Genomic DNA, 10778 nt, shown 5'->3' with positions numbered 1-10778 from the left:
GATACCTATGCAGTTAAAAGTACAACCAGCAACTTCCAGTTTTAGCTTCAGAATGATTTTTAAAATGCTTTTATGATATTTGTTATACACACCCATTATTTTTCTTATAATTAGGTATATATTTATAGCTTACATTTTAAAAATAAAAAGGACAAGTAAAATATTCTTTTTCAGGTACAGTTTTCATCAAAATAGGAGATCTGGTGCCAGATGTTCATTTTATGATAGAGGATGCTGGCTCACTTTAAAGAAAAAAAAATTAAGGCTAGGAAGCATATGATTTTTTTCATCTTTTACTCTTTAATCTTAGGGTTAATAAATAAAGGAATTATACATTTTAAAATATACATTTATAATTTTTCTTGCCATTTGGATAACTAAAACTATGGGAATTAGGTTCAACCCATTCATCTGCACTTATTTGTAAGTACCTGACTATTAGTTCTTCTATTCAGTAGTTGAGTTTTTTTTTTCTAAAGCTTTTCCTTTCTGTACGTTACAGGTATTCATGTAATGAAGTCATCAATGTCTCAATACCTACTTTGACTGCCTTGAATGAATGTAAGTCAGAGCTGATAAATGTCTTAACACTGAAGGAGCTCTAGATTTCTCTGAAATGCAGTGTAAAGAGCATGGGCCTCTGGGTCTCAAGGCCCTGGGTTCATATCCTGGCTTGGTCCCTGACTTGCTCCCTGACTGAAAGGCAGCTGATCTCTCTGAGCCTCTGCCTCCTTAACTGTAAAAAAGGAATAATAGCATCTTCCTCACAGCTCTTTTAGTGTCAAAAGAGATGAAGTGTCTGCATGTGGTGGCCCTTGGTAAATGATAGAAATATTGTTAATATTTCTAAAATCAGTGTAACTTCAGGGCTGCAATGATATCTCTAGTGGAATCGTGGGGGTCATCTGGAGCAGAGTGTGCTGTCACTACTGTTAATTTATATCCCAACTTTAAACATAAACTTGGGAAGTGTCCTCTTAGTTTCTCATTCTAGAAACATCCTCATAATTTCTGCTAGAACGGAAAGCAAAATCAAAAATGATGCCAGGAAAACTGAGAATGGCATAGTCTCATTGGTTGGTGAAGCAAATGTGTCACTCCTTAATATTTTAAATAAGATATTTTGGGGATGGAAGTTATTTAAACCTAGTGAGAGGTTTTATCATCAATCTGAGCCCCGTTGCTTGCATAATAAGCCAAGTTTCTCGTTTTGAAAAGTAAATGGGAAGTTGTACAATATCCATCACTCTATAATCTCTCCTCCTCAGTCCTCTATGTTCAGTTAATTAGGATAAATAAATTTTATTTTCATCTTCCTTTTTAGGTACAGTCTCTTTTCAGAAGGGAGGGAATGAAGAAATGAGCTTGGTAGACTAAACAGTCTTCTAGAAGGAAGTTGGTGAGATCAGACTCTGTCAGATCCTCCTTTGTTCCACATTAGGTATTATTTCTCAAGGGATTGATACTAAATAAGTTGGGGAAATGTAAGGTGGAAATTGTATGCACTACTAGTAGTTAAATTTTTGTGTTTTTTTCCCCCTAAGGATTTAAGGAAAGGCAATTAGCTTTTAAAGGGGACTTCTCCCAACTGATAATCACATTTGACTATAAAATAAGCTTCAAGTTCTTTGAAGACCTGGCTCTGACAGTTCATACTGTTAAAGATTTAGGTGAGGGTTGAGCGAATGGAAGCTTCTATATGGGATCCTGCAGCACGCTTTTCTTTGGGTGCGGTGAAGGGTGATGTTTTTCTGTACTGGAGAGCAGATGACTAGTACATGTAAGCCTAATTTCTAGGTTTGGACATTGGGTAAAGTAAACTTATAAAGCATTCTCAATCCCCACTTGTTAATAAAATAGTTTATGGGTATTTATAACATAAATCATACGTTTCAATTACCTGAATATTGGAAGCCAGTGAAGAGTCAAGAATCACCTTAAACCTTTATAAAGCATTGAGATCCCAAAGAATATATGTGTCTGTAACCACCTGTGCAGAAGTGATCATTTGCAGGTAGATGAGCTCCTGTGAAAGCTGGGATGGGAAGTCCTAAAGTGTGAAAAGCTTTGGTAAGTTTTCCTTTATGACCATGGATCATATATTTTTTTTTGATACTTGCTTTGGTGTTCCTACTTAGAAAACTTATCTGTTTTTCAACTTTCAAGTGAAAACAAGAAACAGTTATTAAAATACCTTAACTTTCTATATGGGGATTCTGAATACAAGAGAGAATAGAAATTTAGTTACTAAAGAATTTGAATGGGACTGTGGAAAATGTTCCCTACTTGAAGGAGAAAAAATGGGATTAGAGCCATAAATTCCTTTACTAAGGCCAGATACTTAGTTTTGCCAAATATATTTCTTAATGGAGATAATATCTTCCATCTAGGTTTTTTAAAGTTGAGATACGTAATGGATATGAAAGTTTTTAAAGTTTCAAATCATAGATCATTGTTATTGTATATTAGCTAAACCACACATTTATGGATTTTTTTGACTAAAAGTTCTCAAATTGACCAATACTGTCTAAATATATATTCTGTCATTTTCCTGTTACATAATTCTAGAAATGAAATATCCCTACTCCTCCTACAATGCTTTATTAATGAATGACATATATACCACTCTTTTCCAAAAGTGTGAGGTGGTGTATGTTTTTTAGATTTTGTGTTACGTAATTTTTTAAAAATATTAACGATAAATCCATTAAAGAACAAACCCAACACTCATTCCCAAGCATGATCTTTCCACCCTTTTTATTATTACTGTGTCTTGGACATACCCATTTTATAGCAGATAGTTGTACCGTGTTGCTTTATTTTGTGTACCTTATGGGCTCTGTTATTCTACTGAAAATAATGTTAGCTCAGGAGTTTTGCTCAACAGTGTGGAGAGGGGTGAGGGAGAGAAAGAAGGAAGGGAGGAAGAAGGAAAAAAGTTAGTTTAGAGAAAGGGAGAAGAAGATCATTAGCCCCAAGCCTATTCTGATAAGATTTCTACTATTGGATGTGAAAGTTGAATATAGACTTCTTCAGAGTCAATGGAAAACAAAAGAGTAGGGTTAATTATAATTATACTTCAGAGACAAAAAGCGGAATTTACAAAATCTCACATATTGCATATAAATACTGAGACCTTCGTAAGTGTTCAGTAACTGTGAATAAATGAATGATAGAATCATTTTGGGATAGACTTGGACAGATCAAGGTAAAAGAAACCAAAAATAATGCCAGTGGGGCCTATGCTAGTTTGCATTTTCTGTAACTTTTGTCTCTTCCTTCTTTTCAAACTTCCTTCTTTTCAAACTTTAACTTTGAGAAGAGGAGACTAAGAGAATGGTGGTAAGTCATGGATATTTTTCACTTTCTGAGGAGGTAGGAAAAGTGTACAAGGTCTCAAGGGGTTGAAGGGCGAAGGCAGCTGCTGTTTGTTTCTGCGGACATCCCCGAAACTTAGGGCCAGTGGATGGTTTCCATGGGAACGCTTGGTATCTAGGTAGATGCTGGCAGAATGGTTTTAACCTTTCTGGAATGTAATTGAAGAAAGGTTACTTCTTCTTACTCAGTTGAAGTCACTCCCCAAGATAGTCTTTATTATAAAAAAGAAAATATGTATCTTATTTAATCAAACCCACTTTCCACAACATATCAAATTGAGTGCAGCGTCTACTGGACAAACAATAAATCTTCATAAATATTAGTACTAAGGCCTTGTTTATCTCCTTGACTTCTACCTTAGGTAATACTAATGATAATGAGAATAGTCCATTCCAATGGTACCACTTGATATCATGGAAAGAAAAGAATATTTCCTCCGCCCTTTAGTCTGGAGTCCTCTGAGAAGCATCATTACAGGTGGCATGATGGAGAAGTGAAGTAAAGCTCTAATCTAGATATTTCAGTTTCTCTAGTGTAGATTTGGCTTGAAGTATAATCACAATCAAGTATTAACAGAAAACTGAACATACAGAACTTTGGATTTTATTTTTGATAAATAAGAGTTGATAACCAGAGAACTTCTTGGTCCAGGAAATATTTTTTCACCTGTATTCTGCAGGAACTCTTTAGAAAGTGAATGTTTCCTAGAAACAGGTGATTGATTAGAGGCTCAGTGACTGTAGGGACATCCTCTGTAGGATCTTCCCTAAGCTTCCTTTCTCCCTTCACCAAACAACCCTCTCCCTTTAGTGAAAGTGTTTGTGTCCCATTGGAGCAGTTCCCTTGCAATACCATCATTGTTTCTATCCTGGTGATTCTTTTCACTGTTGTTTACCACTGTAGAAAGATGATTTGTTGCCTCTCTTAGAGAAATAGATAAGAGCTAAATTCCTGGAAATGAAATGGTGTGTGGTCTTTGCCTTGGATTGGAAAAGTGGGAAGGGGCAGTGATGGCAAGCATTTCCTCAAGAAGCGTCATAATCTTAAAGACTCTGCTTAGTAAGAACTCATTGCTAAGGTCAGCTGAGAGTGAAAGGGCAATCTGACTGCAACCGTCAGGGGAAGACCCCACTTCCAGCCCGTTGTTTACTGCAAAGACTGAAGGACCACAGCTCATTCTCAGAATTGCTGTAACATTTTATCTAGAAGAAGTGCTTGCAACACCTTCTTGACAAATGAAGAAAACGAAGTTTGGTGGAGTTAAGTGATTGGACAGTTTCATAAAGCCTCATTGTCTTCACCGAAACCCTAGTCTTCCATAGTGAAATGTGCCATCCCAGGTGACTCAGCCTTCTCTGTCCTTAGCGTGTTTGTCAACTGCTCAATCTCTCTTACTTTCTCGTGTGCCCTCTCCAAATTCCCAGTACATATTACATGGAAGACTTGAAATCGAAAGCTGATTTTCATTAACAACGTGATCAGTGGGTGAACTATAATTTATATGTAACCCAAACATAAATGGGCTATATTCAAAGAAGCACAGACTGGCAACCAAAATATATAACTGAAAGGAGTCTAAGTATTTATTTCATTTATGAAACCTTAGTTTTTTTTTTGCGGTACACAGGGCTCTCACTGTTGTGGCCTCTCCCGTTGCGGAGCACAGGCTCCGGATGCGCAGGCTTAGCGGCCATGGCTCACGGGCCCAGCCACTCCGCAGCATGTGGGATCTTCCCGGACTGGGGCACGAACCCGTGTCCCCTGCATCGGCAGGCGGACTCTCAACCACTGCGCCACCAGGGAAGCCTGAAACCTTAGTTTTGACGCTCATTAAACCTTCTTAAAAATCTTTTGATTGATCTTTCTCTTATCCTGATCTTTTACTCTCACAGAAGGGATTAAAAATTACATCCCCTCCCCTGCTCATTTCCCAAGTCCTTTCCTCGCACTCTGTGTTGCCCTGTTTCTTTCCTCCGTCTTCAGGCTCTAATGGCCCCTTGTGCCTGACAGGCACAGCAGGTTGACCAACAGGACTGCTGGCTAACCCAGAAACTCCATATACGCCTTGACTGTCATGGAGGGAAGCACAGAGTAGCCCATAGGAAATAGATTTACTCTTTAACTCTGACCACTTTTTTTGGCAAAATCATCCCATTACCTGGTTTCAACATGTACCTAAATGATAGCAAGCAAAAAAAAAAAGAAAAAAGGAAAAAAAGAAATCTGTCATCCGTCTGCTTGGGAGAATGTGTAGGGAAGGCGAGGTGGGCATATGTGATATAGAGTGATGCACAAACATGTAACAGGACTGTATCTGGAACTGTGAAAATATGCGTTTTCCATGCATTGCATAGCTCTCACTCCACCCCCTCTGCTCCCCACCTATCTTTCTCTCTTTCTCTCTCCTAAAAAAAGCCTTTCTTCCCTCCCCAGCCACAGTATAATACAGGCACACTCTCACAGTAGCTGCTGGCCAAAATATTGGAGGAAAAAGTTTAGGTTCTTAATGCACAGTGTTTTCATTCTCCAAAACTATATCAAATATGGCTGGTGAGGGAGAAGGAATGAGGAATAAAAGGAATGAAAGGGCTTAAAGTGGGAGGAGGACAAAGAATCATCCAGTGTAAGGACCCAGAAGCTGAGGGGAAGGGCACTCAGTGCCCTGTTAACCTTGAGTGATGACCCCCAGTTGACAGTTGCTTGAATCCACCAGCAGTGCCTTGACTGTGTCCCCTTCCCCACACCTTGCCTGTGGACAACCCACTATCTGACAAAAGTAGACACTCCAAGTCATCCAACTGAAGGAGGGGGCGTTGGATGACTTGGGTAGGTTTGATGACATGGAGGAAACATCTCACTCCCTGGTTAGGGGAGTGCATTTCATTGTCAGTTAACAAAGTCTATAGTAGTGAGGGCAGCAGGGACCATGGCACTTCTGTTTCCCACATGCAAACATTTAAGTCCCCATACAGAGGATGTCTCTAACTGCTGAATGGCTAGTGTTTCAAAAATTTTGTGGGAGGGGAATAGTTGGAGATGAAGAGGATAGTGGTTGAGAATAGAACTTGGAACATGTTTAACCACTTGTCTAGCCTGTGGTTAGCCTGGACACAGACTGGTTTATTAAGGGGAAAAACTTCCCTTACTTGAACTGCAAAGACAGTTGAGCAGTGCTCTCCTCCCCAGGTCAGTGCTATGTGATCACTGTCAGGGCTCTAGCCCTGTTTTTCAGGGTGTGTGCTGAGCAGAGACAGAGAGGGAAAGAGTGTATTCTCATTCTGCAGTCAGCAGGTCAGAGTGGTTATTTTGCCTCCCAGCTTGACCTTGACTCAAAGCCCCACTTCATGTTTCCTCACTCTTTTACTGAGACCTTTTATTCTTTGTCCGTGGTCTAGATTGTCTACTGATGTTGTATTCTGTTAAAATTTTAAATAATTGACATAGAAAAACCAGTGTTTGGGATGTGCTGAGTACTGGCGTTCTAGGAAAACTGGACTTCACTAGAGAAGGAGGATGAGTCAAACACTTTTGTGGAGATTTCGAAGAAAACCATTGGGTGTGTTCAAGAACTCTAGAGGTGAAAAGAACTGGTTCTTTGTGAGTTCTGATTTTACTTTCAAATGTAAGGCTCCTATTTTCTTTGATCCATTTGTGTCACTAACATTACTCTTTTGGACTGGTTGTTCAGTCGTGCCACTCTGCCTAAACATGTCTTAGGCTTCCCACTGTGTAGAAAAAATAAGTCCATACGTTGCTTAGTATTTGAGTCATCTAGCACTTGGCCCCAAATTTTCCTGTCTAATTCACCAGTTCTGTTCCGAAGAAGCTCTAGTCCTGTCATTCTGTTTATAATTTTCCAAACCTGGTTGGTACATATTGGCCTCCATGATTCTATTTACACTTAACCTTTTTCTTTCTTTTAAAATTTATTTATTTAATTAATTAATTTTTGGCTGTGTTGGGTCTTTGTTGCTGTGCGTGGGCTTTCTCTAGTTGCGGCGAGCGGGGGCTACTCTTCATTACGGTGAGCAGGCTTCTCACTGCGGTGGCTTCTCTTGGTGCAGAGCACGGGCTCTAGAGCACAGGCTCAGTAGTTGTGGCACATGGGCTTAGTTGCTCCATGGCACGTGGGATCTTCCCGGACCAGGGCTTGAGCCCGTGCCCCCTGCATTGGCAGGCGGATTCTTAACCACTAAACCACCAGCGAAGTCCCACTTAACTTTTTCTGAAATTATGTTTTCCTTAACCCGTCCCTGGGTTATTCACCCTTCAAGACCCAGCTCAAATCATTTATTCTTCATAAAGTTTTCTCTTCAATGAGTTGGTGTGTGTTCTTCTCATGGCAGGTACTTGGAACACTGATTATTATTAATCAGAACTCGTGTTTCTTCTTCTTATATTCATAAAATTTCATCTCTGGCATAGCATTTTTCAAGTGTCACATATTACTTTAAAAAAATCTTCTATGGTCTGAAAATAAATTATTGGAACATTGGTTATACTCAGTTAAAGCAAGTTGTTTTATGTCAGACTTCTCAGAATGTCAAATATAGCAGTATATTGTAAATCTTCACGGAGTGTGGGATACCATTTTCCAAACCAAACTGACCAAAAATATCTGGTCAGACTCGAGTTCCAAGTAATACATTTTAAGGAAGCACACCTCTACCATACTAGTCTTTGATCTGTTAAAGTCATTTGGCTATAATATAATCTCTTCCCCGATAGATTTTGAGCTTCTGGCTATATTGGATCTCACTCAGCTTTTTACCCCCATAAAATATGACATATGTCACATAGCATGCCATAATACATTTCCTTTTTTTTTTTTTTTCCGCTGTACGCAGGCCTCCCAATGCCGTGGCCTCTTCCGTTGTGGAGCACAGGCTCCGGACGCGCAGGCTCAGCGGCCACGGCTCACGGGGCCAGCCGCTCCGTGGCATGTGGGATCTTCCCGGACCGGGGCATGAACCCGTGTCCCCTGCATCAGCAGGCGGACTCTCAACCACTGCGCCACCAGGGAAGCCCAAAACATTTCCTTTTTAAGAGAGAAATATTTTTTTTTTCCTAAGGAACCAGAAAGGAGTTGAAAGCCAGGAAGGTAGAGAGACTGTGTTTATATTTTTAAGGAATTAAATGAGTTGTGAGTGGTAAAAAGGAAACTCTGTGCATTGTCCAACATGCAGAGAACATGGAACTGGAGAGGGAAGTACTGGGTCAGCTTTTGACATACCCACGAAGTTGCAACAAAGTAATTTAGCTCATATGGGAAGATTAGGTTGTAGAGTACAAGCCAGTCCTTTAATATTCAAATATGTTTCCAAGTTGGCTGTTCTTCCTTGGTAAGTTCTTGTGCATGGGTATATTTTAGTATTCCAATTATCTACCATCTCTCCAGCTTGTTAAATTTGACCAAAACCTTGATCACGTATTATGGGCCTGGCATAGGATCATTCCAAAGCCAATACTAAATAAGAGCCCTGAAAATTCTTGACTTTACATAAGATGAAAAAATTTAAATTGTGAAAGAATCTAATCTAATTCACTTATATTATAGAGGAGCCATCTTCAAAGTTACCAACAATCTGTGGTAAAAGCGGGACTGAAACTCAGGTTTCCTGACAGTGAGTGACTCTTTTCATTGAACACAAGTATTTAAAAGTGATTTGAATTCTTCTTTAAAAAAAATTCAATACTTAAATAACTTATAATAATAGTATCTTCCCATATTAACTTGATTGAGGGAAATTAGACAAGCATTAATCTTGTATGTTTGAAGTTGGAGCAAAGGAGATGAATGAATAATGGCTGATTATTATCATTAACTTATTGAGCTGTACTCTCAAAAGTTCAGACATGAAACCATGAGGCTTCATAGTCATCAATAGATATAGAAATCTCTAGCAGGACTCTACCTGAAAGATCATTCAGATTCAACTCTGTGTTTGACAGAGGAGGAAGCTGCAGATAAGCAACTTTTTCAGCAGGTATTAAAGTTCACTGTTTCTCAGATTGTATCTGTGAGTTGGAGTTAATTTATTTTCATCTGCCTTCCCCATGGAAATATAAGGCAAATCCCCATCAGTTTATTATCATTCCAGCTACTAAGTCTCGGGACATTTACATAAAAACAAAACTAAACAAAATTATATTTTGATTATTATTGTGGTTACTATTGAGACAAGTTCCCCGCATAAGCTTGTTTAAATGTTTATGTTTGTATGATAGTGATGGCAATATTAGGTTTAAGACAAAGCCGTTTTGTGATAAATTAATATTTTGAGAAGTTTAAAAAGCATTTCTGCATGTATAGTAAATTGTAATCATATGTGATTATAAAGCTCATTCAATAAGTGGAAATGCATTACAAATTGATAGGTTTAGGTTAGCAGTGAACACTGTTAAGATGTTTTAATGTAAGTTTTTGAAAATACAAGTCCCATTTAAAGGGAAAATTTAAGGGTAAATACATTAAGAATTGGCCTACAACTTTTTAGAGATACAATAAATAAATGTAGATGAACTAACCTTACACCCACATTAAAATACGAGGTTCACCCCACGAGCTTCAGCTATTTCGGTTTCAGCAACCATTGCTGGTTCATGTATGTATATACAGAGCAACAGTGACACCGCTGGGCCAGACTTATCTTACTTCTTGAGCTTCAAAGTGTTAACAAAAAAAAAAAAAAAGATTTTTATGAGAAATGGAATCAATTGGGTAAAATGTGTGTATTGGTTATGAAACTAGGCTATTGAATTTGGGGGATACGGTGGTCGACTTTCCACCAGTGCCTTTATAGTGCTGACTCTGTTGGGTATGCTTCTTCAGTGACTGAAAAAATAAAGGACCAGATGATAACTATGACTGATTAAGTAAAATGAGGCTGTTCCTGATACTCCAAGAAATATTGTCAGTTGGTAAAAGACCTTTACATTTAGTTTAAATTTTCAAAGAGAAAATAAACCCACTTAGAGGAAAAAGAAACCCATGGAACAGTTTAATTTTTTTCTAGAGTCCAACCACTAGAGGGCAGGAGAGTCCATGCTACTTCGGCTTTGTTCTACATTACCCGCCCCCGCCCCTACTCTACTCTGTCTTCAGGCCGTCCTTCTCTTCTTGAGTAGATAAATGCGTTCTTCAGAAAAGGGGCTGTTTCTTATTTCTAAAATACCGGAGCATTACATTTTCTAGAAACATACCCAAGATAAAACGCTGTACAAGTAGAATGTGAGATAACATCTTTTTCCAAGTGTAAGGGTGTGATTATATTCTTTTGTTTATATTAAAATCAGGTCTTTTTTTGAAGTAAATGTTTGGGGCAAAAAAGGGGGTATATCCACAGGATTTTCTGTAGCTATTGAAAAAATTAATACCAAGTACTAAATCAATTAATTCT

At 38.5% G+C, this 10778-nt stretch overlaps 1 protein-coding gene across 1 annotated transcript in view; it reads left to right on the top strand.

Annotated features, from left to right (window-relative positions):
• MPDZ (multiple PDZ domain crumbs cell polarity complex component) overlaps positions 1-10014 on the top strand; it is a 180170-nt gene extending 170156 nt beyond the window's left edge. The window contains exons 47-48 of the transcript XR_009519879.1: positions 503-561; positions 1325-10014. The gene's annotated coding sequence lies outside the window, so the exon portion shown is untranslated. The remainder of the gene's footprint in view (positions 1-502; positions 562-1324) is intronic.
• The last annotated feature ends 764 nt before the right edge of the window (positions 10015-10778 follow it).

The sequence above is a fragment of the Delphinus delphis genome, chromosome 6 (assembly GCF_949987515.2).
Source record: "Delphinus delphis chromosome 6, mDelDel1.2, whole genome shotgun sequence".
NCBI lineage: Eukaryota > Metazoa > Chordata > Mammalia > Artiodactyla > Delphinidae > Delphinus > Delphinus delphis.
The sequence above is the reverse complement of the archived record's forward strand: the minus strand, read 5'-3'. Positions and strand labels throughout refer to the sequence as shown.